Here is a 13,602-nt window from a genome sequence, read left to right on the forward strand (position 1 = left end):
GCTGCTGGAAGAGATTTTGTATGGTCCCAGGGCAAAAAGGTAGGGCAGGAACCGAAGAGAAGGAGGGACAGTGTGAATGTGCAGGAGGGCATCCATCATGAGGTGGGTGAGGAATTTTTGCCACAGTGATTGCCACTCTCTGGCCTGATCTGTTTTTTGTTTTGGGTGGTGGGCGGGGTGGGGATATTTTTTAGTTTTGGTTTTGGTTCTGATGTTGATTCAGCCAGGCACATGACAGTCTCTCTCCAAGGAGTTTTTAAAGCCCCTACATAATTTCTGTCAGCAGTTTGGAGGGAGGGGGAAGGTAACGCTGCCTGAAACCTGGCCTTATTGTCCCCACACCGTGGCAGAGCCCCCTGCACCCCCCACCTTTTGAGGCTGCTGCACGCTGGCGGCTTGGAGAGCCTGGGTGGCCCTGGCACCCTGCCACGCCAAGCAGCCGCCATCCCGGAGGTAACATTTCATGAGGTCGTGTTCCCGGCCCGCTGTGGACAGCACAGTTCGGCAGCGCTTGTGGGGCTGGGTGCCCTGTTCGCTGACTGTGCAAGCGGGAGCCCTGCATGACGCCCTCCAGGCTCTGCTCTCTACTCACTCACCTGGGGCTTTGGGGCATGCCTCCTCCTTGTTGGAAAACCACCTGCTTCACCTGAATGGTAGGTTGGGAATCAGGACAGCGAGAAGAGGGAAGGACTGGAAATAAGGTGTGTGACTTGATTCTGTGAACCGTCAAAGGCTGAGGGACGTCCGCAGGGTCTGCTTTCTTCGGTCATGGTCAGAAATTAGCATTTGTGTCCAAATGCAAGGGGCTGGGGTGGGGGGGAGCTTGGCAGCAGCACCTTTGTGAACGAGGCTCTTTATCAAATCACCCATATGCTGGGGCTAGTTAGAAATGCAGGAAGCCAAGTAGAGTATGGAGAAGGAGGGATACCTAGATCTCCTCCAATGTGATGCTCGAATCCGTCCTAGCCTATTGCGTTCCAGGGAGGTACCTCAGTAAGAGAAATAGAGACCTGACGGATAACGGGTGGTGGCAGGAGACATCTGGGGAGCCCCAGGACTTTAATCAGAAGGGGAGAACTCTGGGAGGAAAATGAAAGCTGTCTCTGGGGTTTGTAAATGTTCTTACGGAAGAAGGATTTGACCAGTGACTTGTGTCTTTCCAAAGGAGGATGGGCACTTCAGAGGGGTGGGTCTCAACAAATCGAAGGCAATGTTTCCCAAACTTTGCTGCAAATTAGAATCACCTAGGAGGCTTTTAAATCTCCCATTCCCAAGGCTGCACCCCGAACCAATTAAATCAGAGCCTCTCTGGGGGAGGGGCCCAGGCATCAGCATTTTAGAAAACTCTCTGGGTCCAGGTGATTGCAATGGGCAAGCGAGTTCACCAAGCAACGATTTGCAGAAGGATGCAGAGCATCGGAGCTAAGCACGGAAGGGGGAAGGTGCTAGAGATGGAGAGGTTCCCTGTCCTCAAGCTGCTCAGACCCAGCTGCTTGTCCCCTGGTGGTGATGAGCTCAAGACTTCCATGATGGCTAAATTCGACAAACCTCAAGCTCCCTCCCATCCCGAAAGCCTGAGTCAAGGCTCTGAGGTGAAGGTTTTCAAATTCCCGTTATAGTTCCAAGGAACTGTGTATTCAAAGGAAATAAAATATTCAAAACAAAGGAGGAAGGAAGTGGATTCCCCACCCCCCTACACCCATCCACCTAGGACCATTCAACCCCTGAATGGAAATCTGGGAACTTAATGAAAATCTCCAGGACTCCAGGAGACATAGATTTTTAAAAACCACCAATTTAAGGGAAGGGAAATAGGACTTCCACAGAAACGAAATTTGCATTCAGCCATCTGTAGTTGGAATCCGCATTATTTTGAGGACTAGAAGTAGTGAAATCCACATGGAGAAGAGCCAACATAAATGACCGTGGGTCTGAACTATTTGTTGGTGGGAAACATGGAGAGCATCAGCCAGCAGTGTGGTTAACCCCATGCCTTGGAAACCAGACCCAGATCTTTCTGCTTAATATCTTGGTGCCACGCGTAGGATAAAAGAGCACCTCCTCTAGCTCACCAAGGTATTTCCAGAAGGAAGAATGCTGAAATAATATTTGTTGAAAGTTCCCAGGCTTTGAATTGCACAGACTCTACTTTCTGTACCAAAGCTGTAAGTTAGCCGCGAAGAACAAAAGGCAGCCCACTTTGGAAAACAGTGTGGAGATTCCTCAAGAAATTAAAAATAGAGCTTCCCTATGACCCTGCCATTGCACTACTGGGTATTTACCCCAAAGATACAGATGTAGTGAAAAGAAGGGCCATCTGTACCCCAATGTTTATAGCAGCAATGGCCACAGTCGCCAAACTGTGGAAAGAACCAAGATGCCCTTCAACGGACAAATGGATAAGGAAGATGTGGTCCATATACACTATGGAGTATTGTGCCTCCATCAGAAAGGATGAATACCCAACTTTTGTAGCAACATGGACAGGACTGGAAGAGATTATGCTGAGTGAAATAAGTCAAGCAGAGACAGTTATCATATGGTTTCACTTATTTGTGGAGCATAACAAATAGCATGGAGGACAAGGGGAATTAGAGAGGAGAAGGGAGTTGAGGGAAATTGGAAGGGGTGGTGAACCATGAGAGACTATGGACTCTGAAAAACAATCTGAGGGTTTTGAAGGGGCGGGGGTGGGAGGTTGGGGGAACCAGGTGGTGGGAATTGGAGAGGGCACGGATTGCATGGAGCACGGGGTGTGGTGCAAGAACAATGAATACTGTTATCCTGAAAATAAATTTTAAAAATTAAATTAAAAAAAAAAAAAAAGGCAGCCCAGTGGAAGGGAGAGGAATAGGAAGTGAGGACAAATGGGGGAAGTCCTAGTTCTGCTGTTACCCAACTGCATGGATGCCAACAAGTCACCCAGTTTACCCGTTTCCTCCTCTCTAAAGTGGAACTCATAATGCCCATTGCTATTGTGCATTGTCAAGTTAAGAAAAAAAAGCCAAGGTCATATCCTTTCACGTTATGAAAAACGTGCATGATATGGACAGCAAAAACTGTAACATTGGAAGGATCTCAGTGGATGTAGATGTAATACATGTGACAAATAAATAGAGGAGGGTCATAGGACCTATATGTTTTCAAGAACTCTGCATTTTACTTGAAGTGGTAAATACTAACTTTAAGTAAACCGTGACCAATGAGTCTTGTTATTATAATCCCTAGACAACGACTAAAAAATAAACACAAGAGAGGAGCGCCTGGATGGTGCAGTTGGTTGAGCATCTGACTCTTGTTTTCTGCTCAGGTCTTGATCTCAGGGTCATGAGATCGAGCCCCGTGTCGGGGTCCACACAAGCATGGAGGCTGCTAAAGGTTCTCTCTCTCTGCCCCTCTGCCCCTCCTGCTTATGCTCTTTCTTTTTCTCTCTCTCAAATGAATAAATCTTTTTTTAAAAAAGTAACACAAGAGGTGTGACCAGTCAATAGATAAATTATATGGAACTCTAAAAATTATTCAAATCCCAAGGAAGGGAGGAAAAGGATGAGTAGAAGAACAAAAGGAAGAAACAAAAACCAAAACCGGAAGAAAGAAACGGGACATTTGTAAAATAGTATAGCTAAATCCCATCAATGATTATGTTAAATGCACATAATTGAAAACACCAAATAAATATTGTCTGATCGCATTTGTAGCAAAAGGCCAAATGCTATCTACAGAAACCCACTCTAAATGTAATAATATAGGTAGACTAAAAGTAAAAGGTTAAAAAAGAGATATGCCATGGAAAAACTAATCCAAAGAAAGCAGAGTGGCAATCCCAAGATCACACAAAGTAGACTTCAGTACAAGGAAAAATTACCGGAGATAAAGTGGGAAAGTACATAATAATAAAGGGGAAAATGTCCAAGAAAACATAACAGTGGTAAACACATATGTACCTAAACAAAAGTGGAAAAACACATAAAATCAAAAGCCCGAAAACAAAAGCCCAAAAACACATATCGAAAAAATGATAGCACTGGAAGGGGAAACTGAGTATAATTCACAATTATACTCAGAGACTTTAGCACTCCTCTCAAGGTAATTAATAGAACAAGTAGACAATTTGGCCTGATAGACATTTATACAACCCTTCATCCAATGGCAGCAGAAATATACTTTCTTTCCAAGTACACATGAAACGGTCACCAAAATAAACCATATTCTGGGCTGCAAAACAGACCTTAACAAATTTAGTATAATTGTAATCATATAAGATTTGTTTTTTTTGACCACGATAGAATCTAACTAGCAATTAGTCACAAAGAGATCTGGATATTTCCCAAATACCTGAAGTAAACGACACATGGAAATAAAAACTGCAAGTCTCTAGTGAATTTAGAAAATATTTTGAACTGAATGGAAATGAAAATACAATGTGTCAAAATTTGTGGGATCACACATGTCTATTGCACGTGATTTATAAGACAATCTGAAAGCAGAATTAAGATTAAATAGAACAACTAGGATGCTTAAGCTTTACCTAGGGATTTTCATCTGATTGTATCCTATTGTTTTTACCAATCTTGTATCCCAATTTTCATATAGAAATAAATTTTTAGGCTATTTTATTTATTTAATTTTTTTAATATTTATTTAATTGACAGAGATCACAGGTAGGCAGAGAGGCAGGCAGAGAGAGAGGAAGGGAAGCAGGCTCCCTGCTGAAAGAGAGCCTGATGCGGGGCTCGATCCCAGGACCCTGGGATCATGACCTGAGCCGAAGGCAGAGGCTTTAACCCACTGAGCCACCCAGGCGCCCCTTTTTAGGCTATTTTAAATAAGAATATGCTTATATGAAAGTGTGTGTATTCACGTGTACACGCGCATGTACTCACAAACTTAAACACGCTTGGATATCATATCCCTGATTTGTACAGCCGCCCAAGTCTCAAGTTAGCCTATACTCTAGGGCAGTCCTTATCAAACTTGAGTGTGCCACAGAATCACCAGGAGGGCCCACTTTCAGAGATTCTAGCAATACTAATCATGGGGTTAATTCCATTCTGAGCTCCCCCTGCATTCCTTACCCCAATTTGGAAATGGAATTAAAGTAGAGAAGAAAAAAAAAAAAATCAACTATATTTTTGGAGTCTGAACCAAGGGAGTATTTCCAGGAAGAAGAGCAAAACTGCATCTCCGCTCCCCACCCCCGCCCCAGGTCCGAGAGAAGTGTTGGAAAGTAAGAAAGATAAGGAAGCAGTTACAGAGATACAGATGAATGACTGAACGTCGATCGTTCTTTGATGCTTGGTGATGGGTACATGAGATTTTGCTTTCCTGCTTTGTTTATTTTTAATATATTTGACAGTTACATTTTTTAAAATGAAGTGTTTTTTGGAGAGTAGACTGCGAATATAAAGGATGAATGTGTGCTAGAGGAAAACATAAATGCAGTTTCTAAATTCTCAAGATGGCTAAAGAAACATCCACTTCCTTAGGGCTTCTTAGACTTTCCTTTTAAGGCCCTACTAGCCTAGGAAGGCTAACACTTTCTAGAGATGAAGGAGTTAGCCCGACACTGTTCTACTCCAAGTCCAAATGCCTTTGAAATTTTGTTTTCTCTTCCAAATGTGATTTTGCATTTTAGTTTGTATCCATTCGGTTTCATCTAAAGATAACGTTTTAAATTACTATCATCATGGGAAAATGTTTTCCACCTGTTTGACTAGTTGGATGGACAAGCTGCCACTGTGAGATATGTCCAGAGGCCTAAGTGGTTCATTCTTAGAGGAGTATCACATGCAAGAATCATGCTTCCCAATCAAAGTAATGATGCAGGAATTTCTTTCTGTAAATTTGCTCTCCGAGAACTTTAAAAACGAGAGGAAATTATTACTCAGAGTTCTCATACTCAAAAACATCCCAAGGTTCAGGTTGCTTTGTATCCGTACAATAAAACCCTTATACTAAATTAGCATCAAAGTACATCCTGTGTTCTTTTTTAGATTAACTGCGTTTGCCGTTCACTGATTAGGGATGAATTAGTGATGTCATCTTGGAGTCCCCGGCAACAATGCCATCAGATCCACTGCTGGGAATTTCCCTCACATGCTCGAATCTTTTCACTGGATTCAAGTTATGCTTCAAGCTTCCTATTTTTGGTCACCAATTTTTTAAATGAAGTAAATGAATATGAATATACTTCTTGAAGTGTAATGTAATAAAGTGTAAATATGAAGTGTTAATAGTAGTGCCATATTTCTATGCATGACTCAGTGCTCACCACAAGTGTAGTCACCGTCTGTCACTGTACGAAGTTATTACAATATTATTGACTGTATTCCCTATGCCATATTTTTCATCTCCCTGACATTTTTAAATTTTTTAAAATTAAAAAATTATTAAATTATTGTAATTATTTATTATTATTTATTAAATTAAATAAATTTTATTTATTTTAGAGAGAGAAAGAGAGCAGGGGGGAGGGGTAGAGGGAGAGAGAATTTCAAGCAGACTCCACAATGAGCATGGAGCCCCATGTGGGGCTCGATCCCAGGACCCTGAGATCACAACCTGAGCCAAAACCAAGAGGTGCTTAACTGACTTAGTCACCCAAGCCCCCCTTATTTTTTAATAATTAGAAGTTTATACCTCTTAATCCCCATTATCTACTTCACCCATTCCCCCACTCACCTCCCCTCTGGGAATCACCAGTTTGTTCTCTATATTTAAGAATCTGGGTTTTTTGATTGTTTGTTCATTTGTTTTATTTAATAGATTCCACAAAGAAGTGAAATCATGTGTTATTTGTCTTTCTCTGTCTGACTTATTTCACTTAGCATTCGACCCTCTAGGTGCATCCATGCAATTTTCAAATGGCAAAATCTCATTCTTTTGTAATGGCTGAGTAACATCCCATCGTATGTATATTACACCACATCTTCTTTACCCATTCATCTACTGGTGGACATTCAGGCTGCTTCCATATCCTGGCTATTGCAGATAATGCTGCAATAAAGATAGGGGTGCATGTATCTTTGGAATTAGTGTTTTTGTTTTCTTTGGGTAAATGCCCAGTAGTGGAATTACTAGATCATATGGTATTTCCATCTTTAATTCTGTAAAGACCCTATTTCTAAATATGCTCACGCTCCCAGGTTCCGGATGGGCATGAATTTTGGGGACACACTGTTCGGCCAAGCAGTGTCTCTGTGGCTATGTACACATGAAGCATGTGCAAAGGCCCAGTGGTGTTCATTCCATTCCTCTTGTGTTCATAGGGCACTCTCTGTTCTACAGAGTATGTGTGTGCGGTGTGTGTATGTCTTGATTGTGTTTCTTTGTCATGGTTGTTTGGGGATTTTTTACAGTCTGGTGACCGGGACTGTAAATCCTCGAGACCTGTTTTAGGGGTGGCACCAGGCCAGTAAGTGGGCTAGCATTCTGCATACACCTGATTGCCGTCGCCTTCCTCCCTCAGACCAAGCAGGTTACCCCTCCTAGGGTTTCACCTCTTACTACATATGCAGGATGCTCCTTTTCAATGTGTTCTGATAACCCACATGGAATCCTGAATGTAGGTTCCTAACACAACTCCGTGCAGTCACCCCAGATGTTCCTTAGTGAGAATGTTTGGGGCAAAGCTGACCAGAATGTCCAGGAGGCAGGAGAAGCTGAATTCTAATCTCACCTCTGACACATTTTTTTTCCTGACATATAATTTTTAGACTGCTCCAATTGTCCCTGTTGATGCCGGGGGCAGTGGGGGATGCATGCTTGCAAACAAGTTGCTACCTTTTACCTACATTTGTGGGCCCTGATGAAATACTTCTCTTCTTACTATTGATAGGGTAGCTGTTTTTAAAAATGAACCTTTTTGGCTTTGCCAACAGATACTCATTGACTTTTTTCTAAATACCAGCTCTTTGCTGACCCTGTGGACCATGAATAAAACCAGTCCTCACAGGACTAGGAGATCAGATAAGTAAACTGAGGCAGGCGTATGTCACGGAATATTATGTAGCATTTAGAAAACTCCAACAGTCATTACAGAGACAAAGGTAGACCTTAAAAGCAAAGGGTTGTTGGAAACATGGTAAATTTACGTGAAGATACACATATATTTCACATCTGTGTAGGTGCTTGCTGGGGTGGGCAGGGTGATGGCAGTGGGAATCCATCATGAAGGGGAAAAGTAAAATAAGTCAAGAGAGGTCTTGCCCAGCAAAGGTGTCATCAGCTGAGGAGTTTGATTAATTCAACTGTCTGCCCCTGAAGTCAAAAAAATCTTGCGGAGTTTAGAATCAGCATTTAGCATAGTAAAACAATGAAGACAGCAAGGATGGAGTGTCAGAAAACAGGGCATAGACACCGAGAGGAGTGAAGAGGTTGGAAGTAGGAACAGCAATGCTAGAACAGGACCCTCGGGCTGAGCAGAGGACGCTAGCCGTACCTGACAACATCTGAGTGTCTTTTCGTCAAGTACTAAGTAACACAGGGCTCCTGCCCTATGAGAAATCACAACTGAATTTTTTTTTAAAGCATACATACAAATTTCTGACATTTTTCACACTTGATTGAATGCCAACAGGGGCTGTGTGAAACAGCTGAAGGGAGGGGCAAATCACACAAGACCTTGAGCGTGGATCAGGGGAGGGTGGGCTTTATCCCTCGGCTTGCAAGCTTGGGGTTCAGGGGGGAGACAGGAGGAAAGGGGCACTTCAGAAGGTCCAGCTAGAGCAGCACACAGGGAGATCCATGATTCTCTGCCGCGGTCCAGCTGTGAGGCAAACAGAGAACGGAGAGGGGAGGCCACTGGGCAGGAGAGGAGTGCAGGGGACCCCTGTGGCAGCAAAGGGGATGATATGGCTGAGGAGAGATTGGCTAGCAGGGAGAAAGGTAGGAAAGGGCAGAAGATGGTTGCCAAACCTTGAAGCTGAGCAGTGGGAGAACAATGTTTTAAATGGAGGGGTTTGGGGCGCCTGGGTGGCTCAGTGGGTTAAGCCTCCACCTTCGGCTTGGGTCATGATCTCGGGGTCCTGGGATCGAGCCCTGCATTGGGCTCTCTGCTCAGCAGGGAGTCTGCTTTCCCCTCTCTCTCTCTCTCTCTCTGCCTGCTGCTCTGCTTACTTGTGATCTCTCTCTCTCTCTCTGTGTCAAATAAATAAATAAACAAAACAAAACAAAAAACAAACTTTAAATGGAGGGGTTAGGAAGCAGGCTCATTTAGGGGGAGAAAGATATTAGGTTTATCCCTAGATGAACTGAGCTATAGTGAGGCCCTTTGCCGCAGTTAGCTTCTGGAATTCTTTCTGAAGGAAGGTACTAAACATGGTCTTTCCCTGCTCCTGGGAAGTAGACAGTGGAGTCATGAGGAGGAGAGTGGCCCTGAGACCCCACCACCCCTAGACCCGCCATGGTGGACCTGCTGCCCCCAAGGGTGGGAAGAGGCATGGTAGGTACTCAGCAACTGTGGTGTGAATGAGCTTTGGGACTTCTTATTCAGCAGCCAGCATTATCTCCAAACAGATTTCCACTGTCACTATCCCAATCAACATCTTTTCATGGCTCCCCAGTGCCACAAGCCAACCCTACAGTCAGCCCAAGGTCTCCCCTTCACACCTCCTGTCCAAGAGTGCTCCCTGCACAACCCCACTCCACTCCAGGCCCCAGTACCCAGGATGCCCTGGCTTTAGCATCCCACACTACCCCCCCCACCCCTTCAAGGTCAAGCCGGTTCCTGCCCTGGCTTTTGTCCACACCGTTCTCTGTCCCCAGATGGCCTCCCTGTCCTCTGCCTGGTGAACTCACCCTGCCAATTCCTACTCAAATGTCACGTCCTCTCCAAAATCCTCTGTGTGTCCAAGGAAATTCTGACAGCCTCTCTGTTCACATGAATTAGTACATGTTGAGCTCCTGAAGCTGTGGGCGGTCTTATCTTTGTAGCACTCCCAACCCAGTGCCGTGCCCTGCTTACTTTCTTACTTAAACCATAGATGGTATCTATTTCATACAGCCTTATTTGGGGCTTAAAAACACATAAGTTTCCTTTATAGTTAGTAAGTAGTCAAAGGAAATTTGGAGTAAAAATTAATCAAATGTTAATATTGTAAAGAATGAGAATTAGCCATACTTAGCTATAACTTAGCAGTGAAATAAGAACAAAGACTTGGCATTTCCCTTTATTCAACCTGTGATCGTAGCGTGCCAAAGAGAGAGCCAACCGCTTTCTCTTATACTCTGATTTTCAGTCCAACTGTGTTACATCAATTTTTAGAAAATCACATAGGCTCAATTCTTTCCAAACCCAAAATGCCCAAGCAAATCTGAACTGAAAAATTACTGTGTGATATGTAGGTATATTTATTTAACAGAAACCGTAATTTGGATACTTGGTCAAACCGGACCCAGATCTCCCTAAAGAGAAATGCTTGTGTTTTTGCATTGTTTTTTTTTTTAACAGCATTTTAATGCATCAATGCACGTATTTACCATTGTGGTCAGGAGGCATGGAGGACATTTTTGAGATTGGAATTCTTAAATGGGATTATTCAGATATAAGCCGGACTTGAAGGAGTTTCCAAGAATCTCTTATCTTAGCTCCAAGGTTGAAATACGATAGATGAGAACAATACAGCTCATAACTTATTTCTATTCAGCAAGTATTTATTAAGCCCCAGTCAATTGCTCAATAGTGGGCAAAAATGCATATGTCACAGTATGTGCCTTTAAAGCACTCTTTCTTCTAGTAAGGGGAGCACATATAGAAATCTGTAAGTGTGGGGAAATGGACAATAATAGAAAGCAACCCTAACATACATGTTTGCATAGATGCTACTTTCTCTGTCCCTATCAAATCTGGACTCTAAGCATTCTTCATATTCAGATCCTACAACCGATTCTGAACCACGTTTAACCTTAGGCAGTTTTGTGGGGCATCACGGTGACGGAGTCGGTGGCAGGATTTAGTGTGAGCTGTGCACATGGTCTGCTTTTAGCCGACATTCATCCCTGGCAGTAGATGTTCACAGCCTGACAAAGAATAGCGGGGCTTTGTCCCAGTTTGCTGTTTGATCATACACATGGATTTCCCTTCATCAAGTTACGTACCTCGAGCAGTTATCCCCTAAAAGTTAACTTGAAGCTTTGAAAAACCAACATGGACCTCCAGACAGAGATCCAGTCATGCCTGTTGCTAGGGGCGTGTTTCTGCAGACAGAGCCAGGAAACACATACGTGTATAGGCACCCGAGTGTACACAGATGTAAAAGTGTGCACACTCCCACACACACATCTAAATGCATGTATAAATATGCACATACACGTCCATAATTTCAAGATGGTGAATTCACACTGTCTCAAAGTCAAATTCATCGCCACAGGGTTCTGTCTGGTCGTCCTTCATTTCATCTTTATTTCTTCTTCTCCACAATGACATCCCTGGCTCCCAACACCAACCCCGGGTACAACCACTTTGGAAAAGTGTTTGGCAGAGCCCACTGTAACCAAGCATGTGTGCGTGTGCGTGTGTGTGTGTTGGCAGAGCCCACTGTAACTTGGCACACACACTCCATGTGTGTGTGTGTGTGTGTGCATGCGCGTGTGTGTATGCTTAGTTATATATATACATGTACACCCATAATCCAGCAATTCTTCTTCTGGGCGTATGGGCAGTAGAAATGAGGACTTATATCCAGCAAAGCATACACAAATGTTTAAAGCAGTTTTATCCAGAAGAGCCAAAAACTAGAAGCAACCCAAAAGCCAGTCGGTAATAGAGAAAACAAATAAATGGTGGCATATTCATATAATAGTAAGTTGCTATGAAAAAAAAAAGAATTAGTGATAAATGCAACAATTTGGATGAATCTCATGGGCATAATGTTAGGTAAAAGATGTCCAGCACAAAAGAATATGTATGGTATTATTCCATTTATTTGAAATTTTAAAAATGAGCAAAACTGTGGTGCTAGATGGCACAGTAGTGGTGAACCTTGGGTCTTCTAGGGACAGAGTAGTGACTTGGAGGGGGCCAAGAGGTTGCCTTCTGGAGGTCTAGAACAGTCCGTATTTTTATCCAGGTAGAAGTAAGACAGATGTAATACAAATGTAAAAATCATTAGGCAGGGCACCCGGGTGGCTCAGCCAGTTAAGCAGCTGCCTTCGTTTCAGGTCATGATCTCAGGGGCCTGGGATGGAGCCCAGCACTGGGCTCCCTGCTCAGTGGGGAATCTGCTTCTCTCTCTCCCCACCCATGCTCCCCACACCCCCACTCCTGCTTGTGCTGTCTTTCACTCTCTCTCTCTGAAATAAATAAATAAAATATTTTTAAAAAATATTCCACGATATCTGTAACAGCTGTAATATATGTATTCATAATACATATGTGATTTCTATTGGTGACACAGTCATGGTACTGCTAATATTATGATTGCTTGCCGAATTTATAATAGGAGGAAGGCTACGATTAGTTTTTAATGACAGACTCCTCCAGGGTAGTCATATGAAGTGAAGAGGTGTGCTCCATTTTCAAGGTTATCCACATTAGCTGACATACTCTGAGACTCACTTGGGTTTGTGCCCACGTGTGAGCTCCCATGAAAGCTCACAGACTGGAGTGAAAATGGCAGGGCTGCAGCCCTCCAGCTGGCCTTGCGGTGGTGACCAGTGATGTCTGACCCCTTTGCCCTTGAACTTGTTACGCTACTTCCCAGGTAGCTTCTAAGAACGACTGAAACTTGGAATTTTGTTAGCAGGAGGAACTCAATTTTCATTTTCCGAAGGAAAAAACAGGGAAGACTGGGTCTGTCTTCCTCTCAGGTCAGGATCCCAGAGTACTGGGATCAAGCCCCACATCCAGCTCCCTGCTAAGTGGGAAACCTGCTCTCCCTCTCCCCCTGCCTGCAGCTCCTCCTGCTTGTTCTCTCTCTTTCTCTCTCTGACAAATAAATAAAATAAAATCTTTTTTTTAAAGGAAAAAAAAAGCAGATGTCTAGATCACAGTAATCTGTTGTCTGTAAAGAAACCAGCTTTTTCGTTGGATGTGGGAATCAGTGGTTGGATTGGCAATGGCGGGCATTAATTTGTGGGATGGGGTGCCTGGGTGGCTCAGTGGGTTAAACCTCTGCCTTTGGCTCAGGTCATGATCTCAGGGTCCTGGGATCGAGCCCCGCATCGTGCTCTCTGCTCAGCGGGGAGCCTGCTTCCCCCTCTCTCTCTGCCTGCCTCTCTGCCTACTTGTGATCTCTGTCTGTCAAATAAATAAAATCTTAAAAAAAAAAAAAGATTGTGGGATAAAGTGTCTGAGAAGCAGGGCTTGGATGAGTAAGCGATTCCTATATGAATCTTGGAAAAGAGCATTGTTGGTACAGATAGTTAAGTCCAAATACATATGCCCAGTGTTGACAGCTAGAACGAGTAAAATCCATATGTCAGACGAAAGTGGAGATTTCCTCATATTGACATAGCTCTGAGAAGCTTCACCAAACCTTGACCTTCTGTGAACACACCCACTAGCAAGAGCCATGAGTCACCTGCACCTTTCTGTGGGGTAGTTCTGGACACCATTACATAGCCCTGAAACTGCTTACAGGCACGTAAATTGTAGGTGCAGCT

At 43.6% G+C, this 13,602-nt stretch overlaps 1 protein-coding gene across 2 annotated transcripts in view; it reads left to right on the forward strand.

Annotated features, from left to right (window-relative positions):
• The window catches only part of THSD4 (thrombospondin type 1 domain containing 4), a 582,110-nt gene that overhangs the window by 525,779 nt on the left and 42,729 nt on the right, over positions 1 to 13,602 (forward strand). The gene's annotated exons all lie outside the window — the stretch shown is intronic.

The sequence above is a fragment of the Lutra lutra genome, chromosome 7, assembly GCF_902655055.1.
Source record: "Lutra lutra chromosome 7, mLutLut1.2, whole genome shotgun sequence".
NCBI lineage: Eukaryota > Metazoa > Chordata > Mammalia > Carnivora > Mustelidae > Lutra > Lutra lutra.